Below are 12,070 nucleotides of genomic sequence, written 5' to 3'. Positions count from 1 at the left end.
ATACAAACTCTAAAACAGTACCAGCCTGTAAAAAAGGAGCCATAGTCAATGCCTTGGAACTCGTATTCAGCTGTTCTGAGCTGATCTACCTGTGCTGTTCTTCACGTTGCTGACCGCTGTAGTCATGTGTCTGTCTCAGTCCCGTACACTGGGTTTGGTAGACAATACCAGCCAATGAGAGGTCATGGTATTTTCCCATGCCTTGTGCACATTCAGGCCATCCAATCACAGTTCTCCTGAAGTCTCTACCCCTGCAGAAATGGCAGGTGTATCTTAACTATGGGGACTTGGCAACACTTCACACTAGAGGCTCCGTGACTGTCACTTACGCAATGCACCAAGATCTTTCAAGACCTGACCACACATTATGTTTGAACATTGGATCAGATACATTATAGGATTATTAATTATTGTTTTTGTTGCTATTATGTCTTAAACAGTTTGTACTTGTTCTAAGGCTGTTCAGATATTAACACGCACCACATACCCTGCACCCTACTTAAGTATACTCCTATGGTAATTTTGGACTTTTACCATAGTTTTTTTTTTACTCTATTACAATTATCATGGCAAATTGTACTTTATTACAAATAAGCATCAAAGGTAACCACTTTATTTTTTTCATTTTCTAAAAACATAGAAATATATACATTATGGAAAGTAATACATGTTTTTGGTGTCATTCTGAATGAACGGTCTTGCATGACTGTGACACACTCAACTTTGCACTAGCGTTCAGTCACTTGATAAGGACTAGATCACCTCATTAGTGAGGGAATCGATTAGGCGTCGATGATGAGGTGATTTAACCTATTGAAAGTCAAGCTTAGTGGAAATGGGGAGAATAAGGAAAGAAAAACAGCAAAAAACCAAAATACTAGTTTATTAGCACCCAGAAAATAAGTGTGTTGTAAGGTTTGTGGAGTGTTTCAGTCTCAATTAACTTTGGCTTAACCCGCTTGGCTGAGGGCTGACCTCCTGGCCAGGGGACGAGGAGGCTGGGACCCCCCTGCAGAGTGAGGAGTGACCAAGAGGCAGCTGCACAGGTGGAGATGCAAAAGATTTATGTGAAGGAAAGAAGGTGATTTATAGTGTTTCAGGTGAGGAAATGACATCAGGAGTGGTTGCAAATTACCGACAGCTGAGTCTGATTGAATTTAGAACATTGTCATCCCTCATAAGTTTTAATTATATACTTCATTTATCAAGAGAACAATGTTTTCGTTCCACTGATGTGTTGGAGGCTTGACTAAATTATATCAGGTAGACTTGTTAGTCAAGCCGAGTCTGTTTTTAGTGTGTAGACCACCCTGATGGACGTCAATGAATGAAAGTCCACTTGTAGCGATTGATCTGACTGCACAATGCTGTACTGACCAAGCTCAGCGACTGGCTTGGCTGTTCTTCCTGTGAGCTTCATCCTGATGGGATAACATTCCAGCACCACAACACACATCCTCATGCTGAAACAATGAGTGACATTGGCATTCTTGAGAGAAGAGACTCTGACAAGTATCACATGAATGTCCTACTCACCAGAGTATTGACTATTCCATTGAATATTTGTGGGATGAGCTCGGATGGCATGTGACATCTAATGTTCAGAGATGAGTAAACATTCACATGATTGTCCAGGCTTAATGAGAAGGACAGAAATCCAGAAAACTGCATCTGCAAAACACGTGTCACAGATGTACCAACTGTGTTGCATCTACAGACTGTAGATGCCCTGTTGATTAACCTTGTTGATGAGAAACTTATCTATGTCATTTCTGTTAATGCAATTTCGGTGCATTTTGTAAAAAGAACTTCTCATTTTGCTGATGTGAATTTTGCAGTTGAGGTTAAATATTTCTTTTGTCACAATATAATAAAAATGCAACAACAGCAAAGAGAAAGTATTGTAAAAAGCAGAATAACATCATAGGAAAGATGTGGAATTGTCCTTTGTACTTGTCTACCATTGTAAATTGGGTGCGAACAAGGAAACTACTAGGGGTTTTTTCCTTGACATTACTGAAGCACTGTTCTTGAAAGAGACATGTCAGAAATAGCATCTGTCTGTGATGCAGCCTCTCAGAGGTGTAAAAGACTGGAGCCTGTTGAAGGTAGCACATTGAGTGCTGTCCAAAACTAACAGTCCAGCTGCTTCCTCAATTTGTCTGCCTATTAATATCCAATAGCCAGCTCTGCGAAACCTGGCGGAAAGCTTCGGGACTCCGTGTAAGGTTTTATTTTTAGTTAATCTGGCTTTTCTCTCCCCCATATCTTGCAGTACACAGAACAGCCGCTGCCTCAGATGCTAGTGCCAGTGGTGACAGGACTCTGTAAGCAGAACAGGATTCTGAGGAATGGAAGACAGGCTGCTTTGCTGGAAGTGAGTTCTTTGCAGTTCCCAATCAGTTCTGTAAATGTTATTACATCTCAAGCCATTCGTGTTTTGTATTTTTAACCTGTGGAGGGTGTGTTTATTAACAGGTTGATACTGCCATCCTCAGAGGAATTTGTTTTTAACATTGAATTTCCCTGGAAAAAAGCAAAGCACTGGTTGTTTATAGAACTTTTGACAGGCCTCTGGCTTCACTGTTTAAATTATGCTTTCTTTTCAGTCTAATGCATTCCATGTCCTTCTGTATCTTTTAGGCTATGGGTGTAAACCATACCATAATATGCCCTGTAAGGCAGGTTATGTTGGAGGTATTGCATATAAATGCAGGGTTTGCCAGTCTTGTAGGGGGAGTCAAAATGAGTGACTCCTAAATTCTGATCTCCAGGAGATCTGGAAGTGGAAAAAGTTTTAATGGGGGAAGAGCAATCCAGCAGGAACCAAGAACTCATTAGCATTAATCTAGACAAGGCTTTATTAGAAGAATTCAAGGCAGGACTGGGATGACAGTGTCAAATGAAGTCTGGAGGAAGCCTACTACTGTGTTGGAGCTGTTTCCTGGTCCCAGACAAGGTGCCATGGTCTTCAAAGCCAGCTTGGTGCTTTGATCTCGGTCCTTATGTTGTTAAATGATTCTAGCAAGCTGGGAGTTGTCAAGGCTGGGAGCTAAGCATTTGGATGAATAGCCCTTGTTCGCAGGGTTGCTGAGTAGCATGTTGTGAGATCCACACTGACCCTCCATTAGGCCTCCCATTAATTACCCCAACTGCTCAGTCAGACCCTGGACAGCCTTGAATTCCCTTCTCTAAGGGCCTTCTGTTTTTCATTTTAATGGCCACAACACAAAAACAGAACAATCCACATGCAACAGCAGTCCAGAGCCCCCTTCAGTTTTTTTTTGCATAACCTTCAAGAAACCCAGAAAGAGGGGTTCGATTAGAATCTCACAGTGCTGAGTTTTGCACTTTTGCACTAGTAGGGAGTGGATTCTTTTCTATCACTGACCTCCACTCAGCTGGAAAAAAAAGGGCATTTTGCTCATGATTGCAGAGCATCGAACACATTTCACTGAAATGCTAAATCTGGATTTTGCCCAGCCTCTTTTTCTAGGAGTTTCTGCTTGCGTCGTTTCAACACAAACTTTGTCCAGGTTTGATTGCTTCAGATAAAGTTATTTTTTTTTAAATCAATACCACTAAACAGGGTTACCTTCCAAAATCCTTACAGACATAGGACTGTCAGCACAAGCATTAGACAGACCCTTTGAAATTTCTACACAATCACTTCATCTTGCTTTTTTGATACTGAGGTGGGAGGAGGGTGGGATAATGTTTGTAAGACTGGGTACACATTGCATGTGAGGTTTGGCTGCAATTTGTCTTTCTCCTTGCTGCAAGAGGCGGTTTGTCGGGGCTGTCCTGATTCTAGTGGCTGTGGAATGCAGCTCTTTGCAGACATGCTGCGGCTGCCGCACACCTCCCCCCCGGGTTGCTGGCGGGTTCCAGAATGTAACCTCCTGACCTTTCCCAGTAGACTTCCCTTCCAACCGGACACTGAAATCTTGGAAGTCAGGTGCTTAGAATAGAAGCAGCATGTGTATTTAAAGCGACACCTTCTGTAACCACAAACCTCCATAGACAAAAGCCTAGCAGCAAACAAAACCCTACATATTATCATCAATATTATCAATACTGAACTGGCACATGCACACTGTATGTATATTCCAAAGAAAATATTTACCCCCAAACACGTTTTAATTTCGAATCGTCAATTTGTCTTATACTCACCCGTGATTTGGAAATGGCACTTGGCTTGGTGTGTTTTTCATGTCTCAGCTTGCAGCTTCAACCCTGTGACCACACACGGGGGAGAATGAGGAAGTGTAGGCAGGCTCTTCTGACCCGCCCACTTCGAAAGCCTTGTGTTCTAACTCGTCACGGGGAACGCGGCCCCATCCTGGAGGTTCAGTGCCAATTGGAGCAGAGGCATGTCCTTCACCGACTGTAGGGATTGTGCATCACAAGACCCGTGTGCTTGCTGAGAGCCGAGAGAGCCCTAGATGAGTAATCCCATCCTGCTCCTGGTCACAGTCAGCAATCACTGGATCATTCATTGGTTCAGCCTTCACTGGTTCAGCTACTCCAGAGGCCCAATGCACAGACACTATACTCATGTGCTGTACATAACAGCCACACCCACACAGATGTATACACTGGTGTACCTTACATACACAGACACTTCCCCTCACGCAACCTCAACAGGTGCAACATTGTGGCTTGAAATCCTTAGTAGACATTTTTTTCTCAATGGACTGGTGTCCCATCCAGGATGTACCCTTCCTAGTGCCCTATTGCTTGCCGAGATAGGCTCCGGCTCCCTTGCGACCCGGAATTGGAAGAAGTAGTTAGAACAGGGATGAATGGAATGGACATTTTTCTAAAGAAATGAACATGAGTAGAATTTCGAGTGGGGGGGGGGGGGGCTATGACAGTGTGTGTGCTGGAAAAGAATGGGAAGAGGTGAATCACACACTATAGAGCAGAAAGAAGGAACTAAGAACACCTGAAGAAAGCCACACAAATTCACAAATACCAGCATACATAGAAAATGCAGTTTCCATATGTAGGGCAATAATTATCTTCATATTCTTGAATACTGCAAATACAAATTCAGTAGTTCAGTTGTGCCATCTGTCTTATAAGAGCCATAGTCAGATTGGTCTTGTGATGCACTCATGCACACTTATTCATATGGGGTTAGGGGTGTCGCTGTACTCAGACACACAGCAGATGTGCGGGATTAATTGAATCATTACATCATACTGTTACGAACCTAACGAACAGAACAGATGTCAAAATGTAAGTGAAAAATGTAATGCATTTGCTGGATGTTTTGTGACTTATGTTACATCAACCCTATCTTTTTGTTAACAAAGGGGACGCACAGTTGGTTCTGAGGTTAGTAGGCAGCTCTTTTCAATCACTAAGATCTTTCAAGGAAGGATACCTTGAGGTTCTTGAGCATTTTGGTGTTTGTTGGACTCCTAAAATTGGCAGCCTTTCTCAAGTTCTCCCAAGTCTTTCTTTTTCAATTCCTATTCAAGCTGTATTTTGTGAGTGGGCTTTCTGATTTTAGTATCATGCGGTGAAGTCATGTCACTGTTGCATCGTTGTGCCATTTTGTGTTGATTGCCCTTATGTTTCACAACTACTCGATTGAGCAAAATGTAACGCACTGTTGAGTGACAGTAGCTTAGGAAATTTCTGGCTTGTGTTTTCCATCACATTACATAAAGAAACCTCCAGGAACAACGCCCACTCACCAGCCCCACTGGGTCAGGACAGAGCAAAGCTAGGACAGATTTTAGACTAGAACTGAAGCAATCTGTATACTACAGTATAAGTTACTGTATATTTCGTAACTATACTTTAAGTCTAGAAAGAGGGATAGCAACAAAACTGTTAAAAATCCATTAAAGGTTTTTCAAGACAGATAAGCATGGATGTTTGGTCAATAACAGATAATTACGGAAAACTTTGGAATCTTTTTAATTATACTCCATTATTTTAATCTATGTTCTATAAATATGAGGTTTAAATTTAAACAATGCCAAGCCCATTGCCTACCTGAGTCAGACAGCCTGGTGCCAGTGGGTCATAAAGCAATCGGGATGCAGCAATATATCTACAGTATATAGCAGGATGCGGCCTGCTGTATATCTAACGGAGCAGAGAAACTCATACAAATCAATTACTTTAGCTGGAGGACTTCTGCCTAAGGAATACAAAAATGCACTCTCATGCACAACATAGACACGCAATTCTACATCTTTGTATAGGCACACCCAGGAACATTCCACACACACAGAATCAAGCAGGAATGTGCCCTGGCCCATGCACACAAATGCTAATGCAATTATTACGCACACACGCATGCACAACTGCTTTCACGGTCACACACTTGGATGCAATGTGTGCAACCCCTGGAGTCATGCTGTGCGCTTTCAAAATCCGATCAACTCGTCCAGAGCAGTCAGAGAAGTCAGTCGGCCTCCATTTCGGAACTGGAGCCAATATCTTTGGCGGATTTATTTTTTTTTGAGGGAGAAAATGTAAAAGAAACCAGTTGGTAACGCAGAATAAAGAAAACAGCTTGCACAACTCCGGCCTCCTGCCCCTGTTTCTTTTATGGAGTGAGAGATGACACCATCACCACAGCAACAAGGAAAACAAACAATGTGTGGGTTTGCGTATGGATGCTTTAAAACAACAGCTTCAGAAATGCCACTCGGCGCACTCAGAGACAGTGGAGAATGTGGTAGCGCCCACTTGCTCAGATGCAGACAGCACTGACAGAAAGAGTGTTACTACATGTTAAGGTCTCAATGAACATTTGGATAGATATGTCGACAAATGAAACCGCGGAAGGAAGGAAAGATCAAATGACTCCATAATGAGCTGGAGATGGATTACACTTAAGAGCAGTTTGCGATATTCGCAGAAACATAGGACTCCATTCATGAATGATGTAGATCTGCACTCTTTTCTCAACATAAACTATCATGTAACTTCCCATAAAGAGATTAGTTGACACAATTAGCCTCTGCTGTTGTTTATAGCATTGTACCCCTTTCTTTCATTCCTTAGTCGTTTTGGATTCCTGTGCAGGTTGTGCAATTTGTTATTTGGAATTTATTTCTGCTTGTTATTGTCTATTCCAGGAATGCCAAGTTTTTAAAACCGCTTTTATACATGCCCTTTTGGAGGTACTGGAGCCTCACACAGGGTTTAGTGCAGTGTTTCAGTGGTGAAGTCAGAAGAATGTGCCTCTACATCATCTCTCTAAGAAATTAAAAAAAGAAGAAAAGGCAGTATGACAGTATCCATGAATAAGAAACGAACATTTAAGCATTTACATATATACATAAAAAGACTGAAGGACTGTTGCAATATTGGAGGTTAACGAAATGAATGAAACCTTTGCTTATTCCATCAATGATGATGCGTGTTATCTAAGACAAATGCAATCTGTTCAGAATTGTTTTCTACGAGTCTTAAACTGTTTTTTGAACCATGTTTTGGTGCCTTTAAAAAGCAGCACATCAATAAAGTAGCACTCAGGGAGGGTTATGGGTTGATGGCGAAGCAATTATTACCCACATCTGTTCCTTATTATGTGATGTTCACAAAAGGGTTCTTCCGAGGTTTAGCCTTTGCCCTTTCACCTTTAACCCAATTGACATGGTTGCCTCTGAATTTCCAGGACCTGAATCCGGGGTTTGCGGTGAACATTTGTCATCTGAGCATCAGGCCCAACGTATTGCATCTTCAAAGGGAGCAAGCAGAAGTCAAAGAGCCCAAACTCTTGGAGGTGAGAGTTAGGCAGAGGTTAGAGCAGCTGCAGAACGCTGTTCTCAATTAGCAAGTAATTGGTTTTTGAGCGATTCACTAAGTCAAGTTACACCAGGGCACAGTAAGGCAAACTAGTACATCCTGTGAATGTATTCAAGACACTGATTGCTTCAGAATTCAGGGGCACATCCACATGGTCTTGAATCAGGATTAGCCTTCTCCTTTCCTTTCTGGGGTTTATTTTATCCCAGCCCTTAATACATGAATTAAAGCCACCTGCTGGATGTTTGTGGTCAAAGTTACCATTTTGTTCCATTAACAACGATCAGTTTGAGAAACCTGTGAAGCATGCAGTAGTGTGTCTCTCCGGGATCAGCGCTGGCAATCCCTGGCTTTTACACTGCCAGCTTCCCTGAAAAAAAAAAAGTTGGCTCCGAAGACCTGTTCAGAAACACTAGTGCACAATAAAAATGAATTATGTCAGCAAATGGCCCGTACAGTGTATGGGAGTCCTTCCCTTCATCTCAAATACCAAGTGACGTTTTTCAGCACGGAACTCCCAGGCAATCGAGAAATTCCTGCACATGTGTGCGGAAACTGGTCTGTTGGTGCTTCAAGCCAGCCGGCCAAAAGGCATGTTTCAAGTCACGTCCGCTGCCATCAATATAAAGGAAAGACCCTGCTGTGCCACTCCAGCTGCTCTTTACAAACATCTATCAGTATCATTTCCTTGTATGTTCAAAGGTCCCACTGTCATCTGTACCAAGTGATAACTGGTTCTGTGCAGTCAGATTCATAACAATAATCCTTAGTCTTTTCTGGACACTCTACTCAATGTGCTTACTGGTGCACTTTGGTGTGTTCCCCCCATCAGTGGGGAGGAGAACAGAATGACGAAGCCAATTCATAGATGAGGATTATTAGGAGGCCATGGTTGGTAAAGGCCAGGGGAATATTTGGCCAGGATTCTGGGATTAACACCCCTATTCTTTTCAAGAAATGCTCTGGGATTTTTAATGACCACAGAGAGTCAGGACCTCGGTTTTATGTCTCATCCCAAGGACAGCACCTATTTTACAGTAGTGTTCCCGTCACCATACTGGGGCATCAGGACCCACACAGACCCCAGAGCGAGCGCTCCATACTGGCCCCAATAACACCTCTTCCAGCAGCAACCTTAGCTTTCCCAGGATGTTTCCCGTCCATCCCGTCCAGCCTCACAGCTGCATAGCTTCAGTGGGTTGCAAGTTGTGAGTTGCAGGGAGATGTATACCTGCTGGCTTTCTTGTTTCTATTGCATTTTCAAGGGACAGACAGGCAGTGGATTCTGAATGGTTAAAGGGCCTTCTGTTTGACAGGTATTGAGTCAAAATAGCATTGGGATCCGAGAGCTCTGGGCTGTATTCTGAGGAAGCAAAGTGACTTGTGGTTCTGAACTGTGGATCAGCACAGGGGATAGCTGCCAATCCTGTGGAGGTGAGGTGTCCAGTTGGACAGAACGGTCAGCCATACACCCCAGCACAGACGTCACTTAATGTTTGCATTCACCTGCTCAGGACAGGACGTTATTTTCTGAACCCTCAAATGAGGACAAACAACTGTGTGCTGTTTCACTGTTGCATAACCCTGTGTACACAGACAGTGAGACACTGACCCTCTATCTGCCCCAGGCCAACATACCATATGGGAAGCTTTAACGAGAATTCAAAATACTGTCTGTACAACTTCCAGCAAAAGAGATTTCCTTTAGTACTGTATTCTAATGACATTGACATTAACACTCACAAACTGTCTTACAAAGAGACAATTTTCAATTTTCTTCTACATGAGGTCAGTAATAGCTATCAAATTTCCCTTCCTTAACATCCTGTTAATTTAATGCCAGTTGGTGCACATCAGTGTGTGTTTATGTGTGCAGTTGGTGTGTGTGTGTGGTGGGGGGGGGGCATGTGTTTTTTAGTTTAATTTTTTTGTGCAGGTGTGCTGGGTTTTTTTAGCCCCTCTTCCGTTGTCACTGTAGGTGTGAGGTGTGAGTGTGTGTGCGTGTGTGAGTCTGTGCCCTTTCCTTTTGCCTGCCTGCATTTTCTTTGCCACAGTCCCTGCGTTCCCGTGCTTCTGTGCGTGCACATTAGGTGAGCATGAATTTCTGTGTGTGCGCCAGTGTGTGCAGGTCTCTGGGTTTGTGTGCAGGCTGTGTGTGTGCTGTACTGCGCGGTGCAGTCTGGTTCAGCAGTGACTCACAGGATGCAGGCTGCGAGGTGAGTGACTGAGAGGGAGGGGATTATTGTAACGTCTCCGGATTCAAAAACAAGTCCCTGGCAGGGAAGGAGCCCTCAAAGGAAATTAGTGGGACGATGAAAAAGAAAGGTCCCAGTCACCGTTGCCTTACTAACTCCGGATGCTCCAATCCACGTATTACGTCACAAAATTCTTTAAACAATCCCTATTTTTAACACCTTCTCTAGCAAAAAATGTTTTCCCTCTGGAAGCAGTTTTCTTGATTTTTTTTTGCAATGGCATTAGAAGCATTAAAACATTATTTCATATGTGATTTTAAGCTGGCGTAACAGAACGTAAAATAACATTTGCAGAAACATTGAAGTCTGTCCTGAGATTAAGCACAAGCCCTCCGTAAATTTAAAGGGGAACTGAAGTCCCAGTTTCTCAGTCTGGTTATTAAATCTCGGTCACAAAATAAGTGACGGTATAGAAGAAATGTACGAATTTTGAATTAAGCACAAGATGGTGACCTTTGTGAAAGAACTGTATGTCGCCATGTTGTTGCAAACCTCAAGAGTTTCTGTAAATTGAGATGTGAAGTGGCCCTTCCTGCTCACTAGTCACTGTAATGACTAATGTAGTGTGAGGTCTGAGCAAATAAGTGTAGGTTGTGCAGCAGACATTTCACAGCAGAAATGTTCTTATGAGATCTGCAAGCAGAGCTAACAAATAAGTATTATTTGTCTCAAATTTGAAAGCAATATTTTTATTGGATTAAAACAAGCTTTCTTTACAGTGTAATAGGACTGCTTTACGTCACCTGATGTTGTGTTGTCTTTTTCTGAATTGCAGAAGATGGCACTGCACATACCTGGAAAGTTAATCTATTTTGTGATGTGAATTGGCTTTCCATGTTACTGTACACGTTTTAGTTTTATTTTGGTTTTAAATGCACTCATAAATGCTGATTCTTTCTAACCCTGCAATCTAAAAATAGCTTTGCAGTTCCCCTTTAAAATTTTAAATCATCAGCCTGTGTATGCAGAGGGCCACCAGATTGCCACAGTAGCCAGCTGAGGGTAGAGAGAGTCAAGCATTAAGCATCACATATATCTGAATGTTGTGAAGACTGGTTCTGACTTCCACAGGTGATCTACTTACAGTAATTGCACCCACACAATGTGAAACCTTGCACTTAAGTTAAAAGCAGGGAACATCTTGCATCTTGTCTCTTGAAGATGTTGATGTGTCCCCTGCCCCTGCCTGCCTTAAAAATGATTTTAAGCCCCCATCCTTTCATTGAGCCCTTTTGTCCAGTTTGCCTGACGGGTGCCGTTTGTGCCTCAATGAGATACCACGCCGCAGGTCGAGTGAGTCGGACTCCAGGGGGTCAGTCTGCTCTCAGTCTGCATCTCCCTCCTTCTCTCCAGTTTTCTGTAGCTCCAGACCATGACCTCAACTCTGCTGACCCGCCTCAGACAGACCCTTTAAAAACCGGGCTGCACTGCTCTGAGTCACCTTCTCATCACTGCCTTTAAAACACAAAATGAATCGCTTTTAACCTAAGGGCAAACACCTTTAAGGGCCGGTGATGTGATGGGAGTAAGCCAATGGCCTGCATAAAGGAAAAAAAACAAAACTGCCTCGGGAAAGCATCGTGTATCGATGATTGTGTGCTGTATGTGTGTAGAACAGAAGGCTGTTAATGGGATACTGAAGTGCAGAAGAGACAGGTGGGTGTTTAAAGCACACCCTTGTTGCAGTGGTTAACTGTTTCCATGTTCTGTTTGCACACAGGACAGCAGTCAGGTTGATGTGTGTCTGCTGTTCTCTTCTTCACTCTGCTTTTGTGTCAATGAATACTCAGTGCAATACTACACACCACCATGAGCGAAGGTTTCACGGCACTCAAAAAGCACAATTTATTCTAATTAGTAAGCATTGTAATTAATTTCTCTTCAGAAAGACTTGAAGGCTCACTGAGCACAACATCCTAAAATTTGATAAGACATAGAACATTGGAGTTATTGTATTTCTAACCACGAGCAGCTAGAACAAAAAGAATGAATGTACCCTCAACTAGGATAATGCCCATATTATTACCAGAGTTCAA

General features: G+C 42.8%; 1 long non-coding RNA gene across 1 annotated transcript; it reads right to left on the bottom strand.

Annotated features, from left to right (window-relative positions):
* Positions 1-215: 215 nt before the first annotated feature.
* Positions 216-4,226, bottom strand: LOC148817528 (uncharacterized). The gene is made up of 3 exons (XR_016094603.1): positions 4,174-4,226; positions 1,537-1,671; positions 216-251 (listed from the first exon to the last, which is right to left on the bottom strand). It is a non-coding gene; the product is annotated as an uncharacterized LOC148817528 (long non-coding RNA).
* Between the last annotated feature and the right edge of the window lie 7,844 nt (positions 4,227-12,070).

The sequence above is a fragment of the Atractosteus spatula genome, chromosome 20 (genome assembly GCF_055471065.1).
Source record: "Atractosteus spatula isolate fAtrSpa1 chromosome 20, fAtrSpa1.hap1, whole genome shotgun sequence".
NCBI lineage: Eukaryota > Metazoa > Chordata > Actinopteri > Semionotiformes > Lepisosteidae > Atractosteus > Atractosteus spatula.
The sequence above is the reverse complement of the archived record's forward strand: the minus strand, read 5'-3'. Positions and strand labels throughout refer to the sequence as shown.